The sequence below is a fragment of the Tyto alba genome, unplaced genomic scaffold (assembly GCF_018691265.1).
Source record: "Tyto alba isolate M040663 unplaced genomic scaffold, T.alba_DEE_v4.0 Super-Scaffold_42, whole genome shotgun sequence".
Taxonomy (NCBI): domain Eukaryota; kingdom Metazoa; phylum Chordata; class Aves; order Strigiformes; family Tytonidae; genus Tyto; species Tyto alba.
Window position 1 is genome coordinate 13,042,507 of NW_024881318.1, and position 16,028 is coordinate 13,058,534.

The 16,028-nt window shown below is 42.5% G+C and overlaps 1 protein-coding gene and 1 long non-coding RNA gene across 3 annotated transcripts in view; one reads left to right on the forward strand and one right to left on the reverse strand.

The window, feature by feature from the left end:
* Positions 1-11,822, reverse strand: part of UBAP2 (ubiquitin associated protein 2) — a 113,405-nt gene extending 101,583 nt beyond the window's left edge. Inside the window, 1 exon segment of the mRNA XM_042804735.1 lies at positions 11,719-11,822. The gene's annotated coding sequence lies outside the window, so the exon portion shown is untranslated.
* LOC122154647 lies at positions 10,729-12,900 on the forward strand. 2 transcript variants are annotated; one of them, XR_006166681.1, is made up of 2 exons: positions 10,729-11,188; positions 12,556-12,900. It is a non-coding gene; the product is annotated as an uncharacterized LOC122154647 (long non-coding RNA). The 2 variants fall into 2 exon arrangements; XR_006166680.1 differs by having other exon boundaries at positions 10,729-11,127.
* Positions 12,901-16,028: the final 3,128 nt, after the last annotated feature.

Genomic DNA, 16,028 nt, shown 5'->3' on the forward strand with positions numbered 1-16,028 from the left:
AAATTTCTTTTCACATATATTCACTTATTAAAGCTTACTTTTCCTTCTAAAAGTATCTTTGTATTCTGCTGAGTTAGCTTAAGTACAACGTAGTAACGAATAACAGCCCCTGATTCCACAGAGGTATGCCTCTGACATTTACATACTGTGCAAAGCAATATTAAAATGCCTAAGTAGAAAATCTCTTTTCCAAAACATCCAAAGATGATCTTGGTCACCTATTTTACCATCAGCCTAAAAGACCAAGCACTCTGCTGCAAGATAAAGTTACTCACTTTTGTAAGAAAAGGGACTTGTACTCTTCACATCTTAGTTTCTGAAACAGATTATTTATATTAATTGCAGTACCTCACTCTCAGTAGACTTGTGAATTTTGAGATTTCACCTGGAATACACATTTTGCTAACTGCAGTATTCAATTCTAGCAACAGTATTAAAATATTGCAGGTATCAGCTTTAGAGAGCATACTGCACCTATAACAACTTCACTGAACAAATGGTTTCAGTGACTGCTTTGGCAACGACAATCTTTAAAAACATTTCAGCGTAAGATGTGCTGTAAACATCAATGTTCTCCAAGCAAACCAAAAAGGTGTATGTACACAGAAGTCAAGCAAAGACTGAACAAGGGATAACCAAGATAAAATATTACAAGTTTTTAAAATTGCATTACAAACATAAGTAACAGCTTTGAAATCACAATAATCGTTTTCAGTCATTTACAGAATGTTATTTAAAAATTCTATCATGACAGTGAACTGTTAAACATACTTGCTGTAAAAGCCAAGACGACACTGTAAATAAACTGAGAAACCAATGGTAGGCAAGTTTAAAATGCAGAACAGTATGATGTCTTAAATGTGTTCTCAATTTAACACACAAAGACTTTTTCAAGTTCAACGAGTACACTGCCCAAATCATGGCTTTTTGAAAACTAGTAAGAGCCTGATTCACTAGAATAAAGTGAAAATAAAAATCATAACAGGAACAATGCAACTCGTCATTCTACATGCCTCCTCTGATAAGAGCAGAAGTACAAACACATACATGGTTAAGAGAACAGCATTTACCCAAAGCTGTAATCAGCAGAAAGTAAATTGCTGAAGGGCTGTTCACTGTCTCACCTTCGGGACACTGAACTTGCAGTTCTGCAGGGGTTTAGGGTGTTTTTTTTGAAAGTGTAGGTCATGGTTTAACCCCAGTCAGCACTTAATCACCACTCAGCTGCTTGCCCATTCCTCCCCACTCCCAGTGGGATGGGGAGAAGAATCAGAAAAAAAGTAAAACTCACAGGTTGAGATATGAACAGTTTAATAACTAAAATAAAATACGATCAATAAAAATAATAATAATGAAAATGAATGTAACAGAGAAAGAATCAAAACCCAAGAAAAGACAACTGATGCACAATACAATTGCTCACCACCCACTAACCGATGCCCAAGTATCAACGTGCCCCTCCTGGCCAACTCCCCCCCAGTTTATACACTGGGCATGATGTTCTGTCTTATGGAATATCCCTTTGGCTAATTGGGATCAGCTGCCCTGGCCATGCACCGCCCCAGCTTCTTGTGCACGAGTTCTCTGGCAGAGCACGGGAAACTGAAAAATCATTGACTTGGTATAAGCCCTACTTCACAACAATTAAAACAACAATGTGTTATCAACATTATTCTCACACTACATCCAAAACACAGCACTGTACCAGCTACTAGGAAGAAAATTAACTCTATCCCAGATGCAACCAGGACAGCACACGAGTCTTATCTAAGTAGGGACCGTCTTTTTGGTCCCTCCATTTTCCCCTGTCTAAAATTTGAAAAGCAATACCTATCAACCCTGTTGCTGTGCTCCAAAACTCTAAGGCAGAAGGTGTTAGCATGACCTTAGTTTTGATATCCCAAAAGAGCCTTGCCATGAAGTCCGCATTTTTGAGATTTGTTGTCATGGAAGTTTCTGTGATCACAACTACATCACAGGAATTTCTTTGCAGGATCAAATGCAAGAGACTCATAGAATGGGATAAAACAGCTCTCAATACACTGCATTTAAACATCACTGAGTATACATGCTGAGAACAGCAACTTTAAGGTGTAGAATTTTTACTCCCACTTATTCATGAAAGTCCATTTGAAGAGTTACGAATACATCCAATAAAAACATATTGTGCTCTTTTCAGAATTTTCTGCCAGAGAAAGAAGAAAAGGAAGGAAAAAGTATGTTTAAACAAAGTATCTCATTCCCAAAGCTAGAGACATAACTTCCCTTAAACCATTCTGAGTTCTCAGATGTTATAGACAAAATGAGTAAAACCCAGAAAATTCCCAGAACACAAAGCACCAAGAGTCAGACCTTCCATATCAGAGATGATCAGTTAAGCTTTAATGTATATTCTAATATGCAAGCACATTTGAGAACAAAAACCTCTGCTCAAATGAATTATCACAGGTCTTATCAAATTTAAAAAAACAAAAAACAAACAAAACCCGAATAAATCAAAGAGCCCAAGGAATGCAATGACATTTAGTGAGAAGAAAAGCTGGGATTATATCTGATGAGTCAAAAAGTCAACCTTACACGCTAATGTGAATCCACAAAAGGCTGTAATTTCACTTCAGAGGCAACTAAAAATAAATAAGTGTTTATCCAGAACTTGCTTGTCAGCAGAGATTCTAACATGACTGAAATGCAAGTTCTTGTTTAAGAGCTAGAAGTACACTGAAGTCAATCTAAAATTCTCACACTATAAACAAGTATTTCTTTGGCTGAATTCTTCCAGAGCTTTAGATAGCTATCCAATTGCTGTAAAAGACTTGAAAGCCTAAGTTCAAGAAACGTATAAAGTTCTGGTTAACCTTGAGACTCTTGGAGCTGTGATGTTTTGGATTTAAACACAACTGGAAAATATTCACAGCATCTTCTTTAAAATGAGCTTTTGGGGAGCTATTTTTTTTTTTTTTAACTGGTCTGAAGCTTAATAAAAATCTTAATTTTATACAGTTTTTGGAAAAGTAAAGTGAGGGCATTTATATATATTTTTTGTTTTTTAATGAGAATTTTTGGTCATTTTAAAAATACATACCACTTCCTGAAAAAGAAGGGTGGAGACTAAATACCGTATGTCAGTATTTCAGTAAGCTTTAATACATCTCAGAAGCTGTACTGCTTGCTGGGTCAACTCACAACAAGTCCTGGAAGAGCTAAGTATACCACTTCTTCAAGCTGATCTTTAAGATTTCAATAAAGCAGAGCTCCACACCTCTCTAGACATAAATACTATGGCATGTTAAATATGAAAGAGTCATAATACCCAAACATACATTTGGATAAACCAACCTGGTGTAAAGCTCTATTTTCTGTCTCTTACATGATGTCTCCAGTTGAATACTTTTAAGCCTTAACTATAATAAAATAAGTAGAGTTTAGATACACATTTTAGCAAAATTTAGCACAGTGTTTGAGCTATGCTTACGTGAGGTCACTCCACCTAGCAGAGAAATTGAGAAGCCTGAAGCTGAGATTTTTCAGCAAACTTCAGAGGTGGTAATGGTCTTATTTTATTCAACAGAAAGACTAAGTGAAGCTGTAAACAGAGCAAACTTTCCCCACTACTAGAGTGCCAGAAGAGATAGCTTATCCCCTTCAACATTTCAAGAACAAAAAATTATTTTCAAAAACTTTCACTGTATTTCACAGCATGTCTGTTCATATATAAATTTCTGGTGAAGAAGGTAACTTGCCAATGCTACACTACACATACCCATAAATGCAGAACAAAAATGCATTTAAAGAAATACCAAGAGAAGCAAGATGCAAAAGAATCTCGCAGCTTTCCAGTTAACATTACTGAAGCCCCAGCTGCCACACACTAATAGAGCAACACACTTTCAAAAGACAGAAACACAGTTGGGGTGTCAAATAATTCACCTGGCAGATTTAGTAGCCAAAAGTGATGCAGAGAACAGAGACCCCTTTCTCCTCCCCAAGTGTTTCACCAGGGCTCATCATTCCCACTATTACTTCATTACTCACTTCCAGTGCATTTCATCAAAGCAGGAATTTTGTTTGTAAAGACACACCTAAGGTTCTCCCGCATTAATGACTTGATTTCTGCTGCTACGAGCCAGACTCCAGATAATTTGAACAAACAAATCAAAGTAGCAACCCATCAGAGCAGTGATCAAGAATACCAAACACTCTCCTTTCTCCCCCCCCACCCAAACTACCCCCCAAGCCACATCCTCCTCCTGCCCATCCACAGGCAACTCATCCTGCCCCTCTCCCTCTACCTACTGCATCCGGAGCTGTCTGTTGAGTCAAGGATAGAACATACTATCAAAAGAACATGCTAACACCTGATCCTAAATTTTCTACAATACCGTGGAGCAACTGGAGGGGCTGACAATGTCAGCTTTTCAACCAGGGTCTGACAATAAGATAAAGGGGACTTACAACTATAAAACCAGTTCCTGGTCACCCACCACTCCTTAACAAAGTCCTGAGAAAAACAATGCTGACTCCAGCTGCTAAACTCTTTGTTTTGTTCTCTCTTTCGTTCAGCTCCAATTCCAGCTACTTGTTTTCTGTTTAGGTGGAAAAGGTTTTAGTTACCACAGTCCAATTCAAATCTTCAAAACCTGCTTGTACTGGCCTGCAAGGTAAGATGCCTCACTCTATGTTTTTGTGCTTGTTTTGCTCAGATATTAAAATCAACTGAAAAGGCATGGTTCTGCACTTTCTTGCCCTGTGTTTTATCATATTTTATAATAGGTGTATCATTTCATAACTAGTAAAACGCTTAGGATGCCTTCTGTTGATCAGTTGTCTAAATGGATTTGTTTATTGAGAAGAAATATTTTCACTTCCCTCTCTCCCATGACTGAAGTACTCAGAAGCACTCCCTAGAAGTCAAGAGAATCAGCAAGGGAGATAAGTCATAAAAATATATGAGGTAGTTTTCCTATCGGAATCTAAATCTCACTGATGTTTCATTTCAGAGGACTGTACTGAAAGAGCCATCCCAGCACTTCTCAGATTTAGTATCATAACAATCTAACTTTAGTTTAGCCTTCGTCTACAGTTGAGGGGTCTTAAAGATTTGGTATCAGAGGGCTGGATTTGAAAGAATAGGAAAAATGGGCTAATCTAGTCCACTTCTAATTTACCAGGATTCATTTAATTCTACAGAGTTTTGGCTTTACTCTCATCAAAAAGGAGTTTCAAAAATATTTTTTTATGCATATAGCTTCATAAAATTAACTACTCAATATGCAGAAGTACAGTAAGAATTCAGCCTAATGTCTCCTAAACGCTGTACGTACATTAAACCATCATCTACAATCCACACAATTCCTATACAGAACATATAAAGGACTTGGGTAATTTTATCACTACCAGACAATCAAATGTTTGACCTGTTTCTTCCCTCACAGAACTGCTGCATTATAGTCTTCAGCTAGAGCCGAGACAGACAATTACTCCTTAGTTGCAAGCACAAAAATTATTTGGATTTAAAATATAAATCTTATTGCATTTTCACAGCACCATCTCTAAACACCCATCCCAAAACCCACCCACCTCTCCACCTATGAAGAGTTATGAATTACTGTTACAACCACCCTTACTAAATTCAATCCTTAATCCACCTCCTTCTCAAAGGCATGTAAGAACATATGGCCTTGAGCTTGCCTGAAGGACTACAGATTTGACTACATCAAGTAGCTTAACCTAGAGAAAAAGGCTTTTTTTTTTTATTTGGGGGGCGGGGGGGGGGGGCGGCAGGCAACAGTGTCTCATCAATGTGTATAAATACCTGACAGGAATGTGTAAATATAGAGCCAGGCTCTAGTGTATCCAGTGACACAGTCAGAGGCAATGGGCACAGACTGAAACACAGACGGCTCCATCTGAACATTGAGAAATGCTTTCTTACTGTGAGGGTGACCAAGCACTGGCACACGCTGCCCAGAGAGGTGGTAGAGTCTCCATCCATGCAGATATTCAAAAGATGTCCAGACACAGTCCTGGTCAACCTGCTGCAGGTAGGCCTGCTTGACCAGGGGGAGACAAGACAACCTCCAGAGGTCCCTGCCAACCCCAGCCAGTCTGTCATTAAGTGAAGTAAAAAGGGAAGGAAGTCCTCTAACAGAAAAGCTGTTATCAAAAATGCCCCACAAGCTGCATTAGGGACGACTCTTAAACTCTACTATTTCTGCTCAGTCACATAAAGAAAATCAACTGAATGTTTATTTTCAGTTAAATCAAGTAGGGTAAAACTCACTGGCACTTTCTATCACATCAACAGACAAAATGGTAAACAATGAAAACTGGAGTACAAGTATGAAGTTGCAAGAAGTTTTATACTTGCAGTCATAATAGAACTATTCAAGAAAGATAAAAAGCATCTTTTCCTAAAATGCAAAGAAAAGTTCCTGGACATGGTTGCTATCTGGACATCAAGAAGCAGCAAAGAAACCCAACAGGTTGAGGACACATATCAGAAACCACAAGGTTTTCTCAAACACTGAAAAAAAAAAAAAAAATCAACAAACTTTTACATACTCACTGACTTGCCTTCTCCAAGCTCATAGCACTATTTCAATCTTTCTCTAAACTGCATTTCAGACAGATACCCCTTGGCACTTACCTCATGTTCAAAACACTCAAATTCATTCAGTGGCTACTAAAAGAAAGTGAAACACAAGACCAGGAAGTGCAGTACTGCTTGGCCTCATCACATTTAATCACCCAAAGCTAACACCAGTAACTTATGTCCATCTTATGTCAGACTCCAACTTGATCACAAGTCAGCGATCCGAAGAATGTGTGACTGAAAGCTGAAATAAAAACCCAGTAACAGAACACATCTGTCCCTTGGGGTACAACCCATCAAAAGCACAGGACCAGAATTTCTCAAATACAATATATATTATATACAGCCTGAGAGCACAGTAGGGTTTGGCACCAGAATTCCTTTCAGATTCGTTTTGCTGAAACTCCATCTAAGACAACATCCAAGTTTGAAAATCAAGGAATAATGTAAATAGAGAAGAAAAAAAAAAAAATCAGCAATAGCCTTCAAATACTGGGAAACAGGGACAATGGGATAATACAAGATATTGGTCACATGCTTGCCATAAAGCAGCTATGATTCAGTTAACATTTAGAACCAAAGAGAAAGAGGAAACAACAAGGCTTTCAGAAGCCATATGCTTCATTTTATATTATTATATCCACCATCCTCAAAACACTTAACAAAACTTATACAGTAGGAAAAAAAAAAAATGTTTTCTTTGCTCAAAAACAATGTCAATATGTTCTCTAAAGCATCATCCTACTTCCAGGAACAGTATTTTAGTCATAAGAAATACAACTGAAATGTTCTAGATGAAACCTACACCACACACCGTAAAACTGCAGAGATACTTCCTTTCTCTACAACTAACCATTAAAAATATTTAGGAATATGATCATAGCTACTGAATTCAAATTTTATACCTTCAACCACAGGGCTGCTTAACAGCAGCCTAGACAGACTTTTTTTTTCCCCCCCACCATTAAACCAGGTTAAAAAAAGTGCAACCTGATGATTCAAATCTGAAGGTTAAGAAAGTAGCTGAGCTGTGTTTTCTTCATTTAAATTTGGATTCAAATACTGAACGATTCTATAACACAAATTCCATTGAAGCCGCATCTTCTGCAGAGCTGGAATAAACTGTGTTGCCTGTATGATAAAGCAAAAAAACGAATCATTGAATTCGCCATAGGAGTAATACTTTAGGCAAACCTTAAGTCTCAAGAAAGATCAAAGCTCTCTCAGTATGGGAAATATTGCGTTGTTTTTAATGTAAAATGCTACACTCAACCAGGTTAATGACTCCTCCAAGCTCACGTGTTAGAGGACTGATTTTAAAAGCTGGGGAGGTAGAGAAAAAAAACTTGACAAGTTTACTTTCAAAAGAAGCCATGTATCTTGCAGCTTTCATGAAGACAGCTGGACACAAGAAAAAAAAAAAAAGAGAAATTCAAGAGAACTGAAAGCATAAACAACTTCATCCAAGGGAACACCACAAAGTTGTTCATATAACCTATCTTACAAGATTTACAACCTAGAGAGAACACAAATAAAACTATATGCTCAGCAAAATAGTTGTGATGTAGTACAAGCAAGATGAGCAAGCCATGAGATCTTAGGCATCAGACTGTAACACCTCTAATCTATCTGCCTTTAGTCACTGTTTACCCTTTGTAGCATTGAGAAGTAATGAGGGGGAAAGGCTGATGGTACCACACCAGTGAAATGGACTGCAGGAGCCCCAGGTGGACGGGGAGTTCTGACAAACTGCCACTTTAGATGGCCAAAATTAAAGCACATGGACTTTCATGTTAGAGCAAAATGGATAAACCCTTTGTACAATCTTTGTAAAATATGAACCTTAAGTAATTGCAAAGGAGCTACTTCACAACCTTACATCTGGCTCTCATTTTAATGAGCATAACCTGTTTAGGGATGTTATATGAAAAACAGTACAAGTCCAAACTAGGTCTTCTCTGAAAAGTGAAGATGATGCAGTGGGCTACAAGTGAGCAGACAGTATCAGGTTAAAAAAAAAAAAAAAAAAAAAAAAAAAAAACAAGAAGAAAAAGCTCCAGAAGATTAACAATGAAGTGGATATTACTTGTATTTCCTCTAGCACATTCCATTCAATACTTTTGAAGCAGACAAATACAACAGTTTCTTTAATCTGTCATCATAAAAATGGGACAAGTCACTTGGCTTCTCTTTTACCAAGGTCATACGAGGCTGCTGCAAACCTAAGCACATAACACAGGTCTTCAGTGTTAAAACACGAGGCACACTGCTCACGTGCTTTAACCAAGTAAGAGACAAAGATAAATAGATAAAAGATTAATAAAAGATACAGGGTTGTATTCCTATTCTTTCATGAAGAACCTATTCCAAGTACTGGCATTAAACATTACTGAAATTGTAAGTAAACATTAGTATTGATAGTATTACTATTAGTAGTAATTATTAACAGAGTATTAACAATGTATGATACATACATTTCTCAAGCACTATTAATCAGCATACTATTCTTCTACAATCACTATCACTAGGGGGGAAACCAGCAACAAATACAAAATATACCAAAAAATGTCATTTTATGAGGCATCACATAAAGTAACAGTCCTACAAAATAAATGTAAAACATCAAAAATGCTTCTAAGTTCTAAAATGGTAGCTTGAAAAATGGAAGAACTAAAAAAAAAAAAAATAATTACAGAATAGCACCTTCTGGTAACAGACATTTTTTTTGTTGTTGTTGAGTTTTCCCTTAGCTTCCTTACATTTCAGTGGTGAGTCTAACTCCAAAGTCCCCTCGAATGGTCAAATCCTTTTGCAAGTCATGGTACCAGGAGCTTTTTTGAGAACTGGCCAAAACAATGCAAATGAAATGGCCTAAATTTCTGAATTTCCATGCTTCTGTTTTTATTACTATAAACACTTTTAAAAATCAATACGCTGATAAAACTGCAACTAGAACAAAGCAGAATAGAGCTTGCCCAATTCCCACTCCTCCCTCCCTCAAGTTACCAAGATTGTTGAGGTTATAAACACAAAAGCTGGCTCATTTTCCAGACTCTGCATCAAAATTGGTTTACACCAGTTAATCCAGTTTCTCCATGTAACCCTCCAGGAGTCCCAAAACATCATTAATGCTGGAAAGTGATTTAGCCTTGCTTGCTTTCAATTTACCTAGTATAAGGTTAAAAATAAATTCTTTAAACAAGTCAGGTCAAACCACCACAGAGAGATTGGGCCCAGCTATAAATACTGAGTCAGCCAGGTAGGAATCCAAACCCAGATTCCACTAGAGAACGTGATATAACCAAGGGAATTGCTAAAAGGGTCTGGTAAATATGAAAAAAGCAAAGCCTCAGAAGGCTGAGTTGTTGCTGTTTGTTGTAAAGGGCTCCGTTTCAATGGCAAGCACTCCTCCTCTGGGCCTGCACATCCTCCCCCCTCCCTTCCCTTCACACACATCCAGCTCCAATTTCTCTTCTTGAAAAAAACAGCTGCTCCTACACCAGGACAGCCCCTCTGCTTCACCAGCCGCCACAGGCCCAGATGCTATCACCTTGATCTACTGCTGTATTATAAGCATTCAGCATTTACTCAATCTGAGGTGACTAGGGACCAATTGCTGCTTGGTAGCAAGGGATGAAGCGAGCTGGCCCTCGTGAGCTTCCCCTTACATAGCTCCACTCCAAACCCAAAGTTTCTGCTCCAGAAGACTGCATGTCCTTTTGAACATAACCAAGAGGGCTCTGCACGTCCATGCTCTGACGTTAACACACCTACAAGAGAAGCTTCAAACCAGGTTCACATGGAGCAGCTCCCAGGTGGCATTCAACAGCACTGCAGACATTTCAGCACATATTTTTAAATGTTTCACATCACAGACTTCAGAGCCTTGCCATCAGGCTCAAAGGTGAACGAGGTCCCTTTCTATATCCAGTTTCTTGCAGAAGGGTTTCTACCAGTTCACTTTCCTGCTGCAATTTTCTTCAGCAACAACAGCAATCGCAGAAGAGCTTTTTTTGTTTGTTTGCTTTTAAATGCAACATAAGCCAAGCCAATAGCAAAGCCCGGCCCTGACTTCCAATTCTGAACAGCCACGAGTAATCGGGGGTGAGGAAGGACTAGGTAGAGAAGGTTAACAGAAAGAACGGTTCATTCATTGCCATGTCCTCAAGTAACCTACTGTTGCTACCAAGATGTTATTGTCAGTGAATTCTGTAGCTGTGACCGTGACACGGCTGCCCTACCCCACCCCCTACCAGCGAGGGAGCACCCAGGAAGGAGATACGTTAAGACAACATGGAAGTAAAACCCTACACAACGCACAAACCAATAGTTATTCACCCACTTGTTCCCTTCCTGTGCTGCCAGCCCTCCTTTGGCCTGACTCAAGACTAGGAAGGGGCCCAAAGGCACGCCCCTCTCCACCAGCCCCACTCCTTCTCTACATGGTCTAGCTGCAACCCCCCCCCTTTCCTCACACCCCCAGCCCAAAGCGCCAGAGGCACGAGCTCGCTCGGAGAGAAACAGCGGGCTGCGAGGTGAGAAACAAGGGGGATGAGGTGCAGCGACCCGCTCCCCCACGCAGAAGAGGGCGGAAAGGTAACCCACCTCTCCCGGCACCCGCTGGGGGTCGGGTGGGCTCCCCCTACCCACAGGAGCCCGGGCGGGAGCTGCTCGCAGCCGCGGCCTACTCAGCGGCCCCTACCCGCGGCCCTGAGGAGAGGGGCGGAGGGGGGGGGGGGCGGCAATCTAGGGCAGGGCGAAGCTTCCCCGGGGCGGCTGTCAGGAAAAGTAGGGCAGAGCCAGCTCCCCACACACACATACACTCCTCCTCCAACCCCTCCGCGGCCGGGAAGGGGCGGCAGGCACCCGCCGCCGGACAAAAAGCTCCCACCGGGGACGGGGAACCGGCCCCGGGAGGCGGCGGGGCGGGGGGGTGACGAGCCCGTCCCGGGGCCTCCGGCCGCTGAGGCGGCAACGGCCACCCCCGGGCCGCTGGGCGAGGGAGGGGCGCCGGGCCGCCGCCGGGGCGCGCGGGACCATCACCTCACAACCCCCCCATGCCCGAACCTTCCCCCCAACTCCCACCCCCCCGCGGTCGCGCGCGGCCCCGGTCCCCCGCGCGGTACCTGCCCAATGTGCTCACAAAGCAGCAGTAGCGGCGGCGGCGGCGCGCGGCGCCCACCAGCGTCACGTGACCGTCACGTGACCGCCAGCCTGCCTGCCTGCCTCGCTCGCTTCTTCCTCCTGCTCCTCCTGCTCCTCCTCCTCCTCCTCCTCCACGCGCGCGCGAGGCCGCTCCTCCGCCACGTCACGTGACGCGACGGGCACGCATACACACAGCACCCGCCTCGCCCCTCACACAACCGCTCTTCCGTCTACCGCGGCACCACGTGACCGCGGCGGAAAGGGGCGGGGGGGCGGCCGCTCTGAGGGGGCGGCGGGAAAACGGCGGCCTGAGGGGCGGAGGCGGCCACCGGCGCTCTGGGCGGCTCTCACCGGCCCTCAGCGCTGGTTCGCCGCCGCGGGAGGCCCCGGGGGCAGGCTCCTGGCTTCGCGGCGTGCGGGGTTGACGCGCTCTGTCAGGCGCGGCTGTTGGGAGTCGCGGCTCAGCGCCTCTGTTGCCGGCGGAAGGAGCGGTGCGAACCAGGAACTTTTCGTTTTCAGGCTTTCCTTCTTAAAGTGGCTTTTATTTTCTGCCCTGCGGGGTTTTGGCGGGACTGATCATGAGTGGTTTATGCCACAGATTAAAGCCTGTTTGGGCTGACAGATTAAGTTCATTACGTTTGGTGCTTCGGTGCCAGTGACCAAGCTGAGCCAATACGAGTTCTGGGCTTTCTAGAGCTCCCTTGTTACGTCTCTAGTTACTGTTCTCATGGGGGGGCTTTATCCCAGACCTATTTGATAACCTACACAGTCTGCATGACTACAGAATAAAAAGGCTCCATCACCTTCTCTCTCCACAGTTGCTGAGACCAACACCTGAGCAGTCTGGAAATGGGAACCAATTCTGCACTTAACGTTCATTTATTTTAAATGTTAACTGGACACAGCCTCCATTGACATGAAAGAATCCCAGAACTAAGGATAGCTGCACCACGGGAGGAAAAGGGCAAGGAGAGTGTGCTAGGGACTAATGGAGAACAGCAAGGGGTTGGCACAGCAGAGGTATGTCAGAGCACTCAGTGCAGCTTCTGGCAACTTCAACTGAACTGTGACAGGACAGATGGCAAGACAGGAAGGTTGCTTGACTCCCCAAGAGAGGAGTTTCAGGTTGTAAGCCAGGAAAAAAAAATAACTTTTTCCCTTTAGGCTTTTTCTTGCTGTGCATTTTTCCCACCCTGTACATCACCTCTGGTTGCCCAAAATGCAGTGGTTGTACCCTTCTGGCATCCCTTCTTTTTAGAGCCTGTCATTTTAAGGTGTAACTTGCTTAACCTATGTGGAAATCGGTCCCTGTTTGGCACTCTGCTGAGCAGACAGTGTTGAGGAAGGTGATGGGTGCACCAGACAGCAGACAGTTCAGCCCCTGGTGCCTCCAGTGATAATGGTTGTTGATGTTTTCTTTGGCCTTATTTTCTTTACTGCTGTTCGGTCATCCTCTGTCCCTTGACCCCATACTCTCCACATAAGTAGAGAGGGCATCAAATCTCATTTTGCCCTAAGCAATATGTGAAAATTATTCAGTCTTGTTCATGCTTCTGCCTTCTCTGCTAGGACAGAATAGACAGATTTAAGTGGCTTGTGTCTGGGACTGACCTTGATATTTAATATATAGATGGGCAGGAGCTACGACAGTTCCTACTTCTCAGAAGCAGCAAGACCTCCCTATTTCCATGTTTTCCCAATAAGATAGAAGGTCTGTTAGAGCTAAATTGAAATTCAGACCAAACAGTGCACAGGTAGTGTTGATTTTCTTCAGGCAGCTGCTGATATTTTGCTTTATTACTATTGGGGGGAGGGAATTCATTATAACTCTAAACAAAGTTTCACGAGCTTTCTGACAAACATGTCTGCAGCTCCATAATCTGTGCAGATCTAATCAGTATTATTAGCATTCTTTCATCATGACTTGGCAATTCTTTGCTAATCAAGATGGATATCTGATGTGCAGCACAAAACAACAAAGGCTGCGAGCTCTTGGGATGCTGCAGTCAGATGGTGTGGTGCCAGCTGGAGCATGTCGCTGAATATCACACAGAATCCAGCCCAGGAGCATTTGGAATAGGAGAAAATTAAACAAGGATACCAGGACAAAAGCATTGTAGACTCCCCTCTGCTGTACACAGAGTACATATAAATGAGAAAACATCATATTTCACTGCCAGCGCTTCCAGGGGGAACCTAAAGGAATAAACTGATGGCAGCTCAGGGACATAGACCGTCACTCCAAATATCCAGTACATCAGGCTTGGAGAGGAGACCCTGCACTAAACATGGTGAAGGTTTGACCAGGCCTGACAGCAAATTCTGCCTACTACCTGTGTCAGGACTTTATCTGCTGTTACAAAGATTTGCGACCTTTTCAGTTTTCCAACTACTAAAGAATAATCCAGTGCAGGTGCAAATCCCACTGGACCGTATGTTTAAGCTTACTCCAGGCTTGCTTTTCTCCGTCACCTCCTGCAGATTTCTTAAATAGCCTGCAGTCCACATGCCACAAACTGGAAAACACCGTTCTGGCACTTTGGTGTTCTACTTGCCGGTCACATTTGGGAATGGGGGAAAATCGCATGTGTTCAGAATATCACCCTGTTCCTGGTTCAGAAGTCTGCTCTACTTCTGTGTTACAGCAACAAAAGAAAACCATCTATTCTTCACAGGCTTGGACTGCAGTACATCTTCCTTCTCTTCTACTTTCCACACTACCAACCATTGCCCCTCAGACTCACTGGACAATTGGTCCAACTGAGCTGAAGCTCAGATCAGTTTTTCACAATTTAGCCTGAAGTTTTTATTTTATTTGTGCCTGTTTTTTTGCCCAGTTACATAACTGGGTCTAATAAAAATACTGCTTTTCTCTGCAAACTGTTCTCACAGCCTTAACTCGTGACACCTGCATCAACAGCAGAACCTTTCTTCAAAACGTACTCCAGTAGTCTCAGCGAGACAATGTAATCCAGTCATACACAGACTCTGTAAGGGAGAGGCTCTGCACGAAGAAACCAAGCTTGACTTTCAGGTTTGAGTTGAGTTTGCAGGGAATTAGGAATACTCTCTGGTTATAGTGGAACAATTGAAAATCTTGGATGCAAAGTGGAGTTGCCTCAAGAGATGTTAGCCTTGGGCATACCAGGGATTGCTGCTGCATCTGAACTTGGGGTGAAACTCATAAATATGCTATCTAGAAGTGTGATCCAGTGCATTAGATTGTGTTAATACACATGCAGAAGCAGGACCTCAGCAACAATTGTAATTGAAAGGGTTGACGTTTCAGTTGTGGAAGCAAGCCCTTCTGGTATGGATGCCATTCACGATACTGAAGGCAGGAAGGGTAATGATACCATTGTGTCTAGCCTTCATACAGCCCAGGCCATTAAAATTCCCAACATCCATGGGCTACATTAGTCTCTCATGTGTCAGCATCATCCTGGGAATTCATGTTGGACTGCTAGATCATCCTTTGGAGTCAGTGCGTGCCTGGAGACAGATCCTCTTATGTAGGTGCCCCCTGCAGCTCTTGGTCCAAGTTTTCTCACACCTTGTAATTTGGCTGTATGAAAAAGGTGATGCATTTTCATGTGGCCAGAATCTGAATTTCCTGTGTACAACCACATTAACCCCATTGGTTTTTTCCATTCCTTCAACTTTTTTCGCAAAACATTTTACCTGTGATCATTTTGTAGTTATTTCCAGACTGCTGAGACAGTTCAGCACATCTGAGTCTGATACTGATCCTGCAGAACCTCTGTATAAACACCTGTTTCAGGGAGGATGTTCACAGTCAATCTGTGTAGTGCGTGCTCTGCTAATGGTGAGTACTGAGTTTGTTCTGTCATACTCCCTGATTTAATTCTGTGGTGTGCCTACTGTTAACTGTACCAATCTAATCTCTAAGAATTAAATAGGGTTTTGTTAAACAGATTTCCTTTCCATGCAACCCTGTTGCCTGGCATTAACCTTATATCTAGCCTTGAATTCTTTATTAATCAAGTCCATTGCCAGTTTTCCGTTATTTTGCCTATAACATCAAGAAAAGTAGTCCGCAGGTATCTGGTCGCCCCTCTGTGCCCTGCTCAAACAGTGGCATGCTTCCAGCCTCTTAAAATTTCCAAAGATTAAAATTATCTCCATGAAGCCGTAAGTTTCCCCAGCCAGGTCTTAAAGAACTTGAGGGGAAGGGCTGGACTAGATCATCATTAAAGGTCCCTTCCAACCCACAGGTCCCTTCTGACCCAAAACATTCTACACTTTTGTGAACTCGTGGGTGTAGTCACCT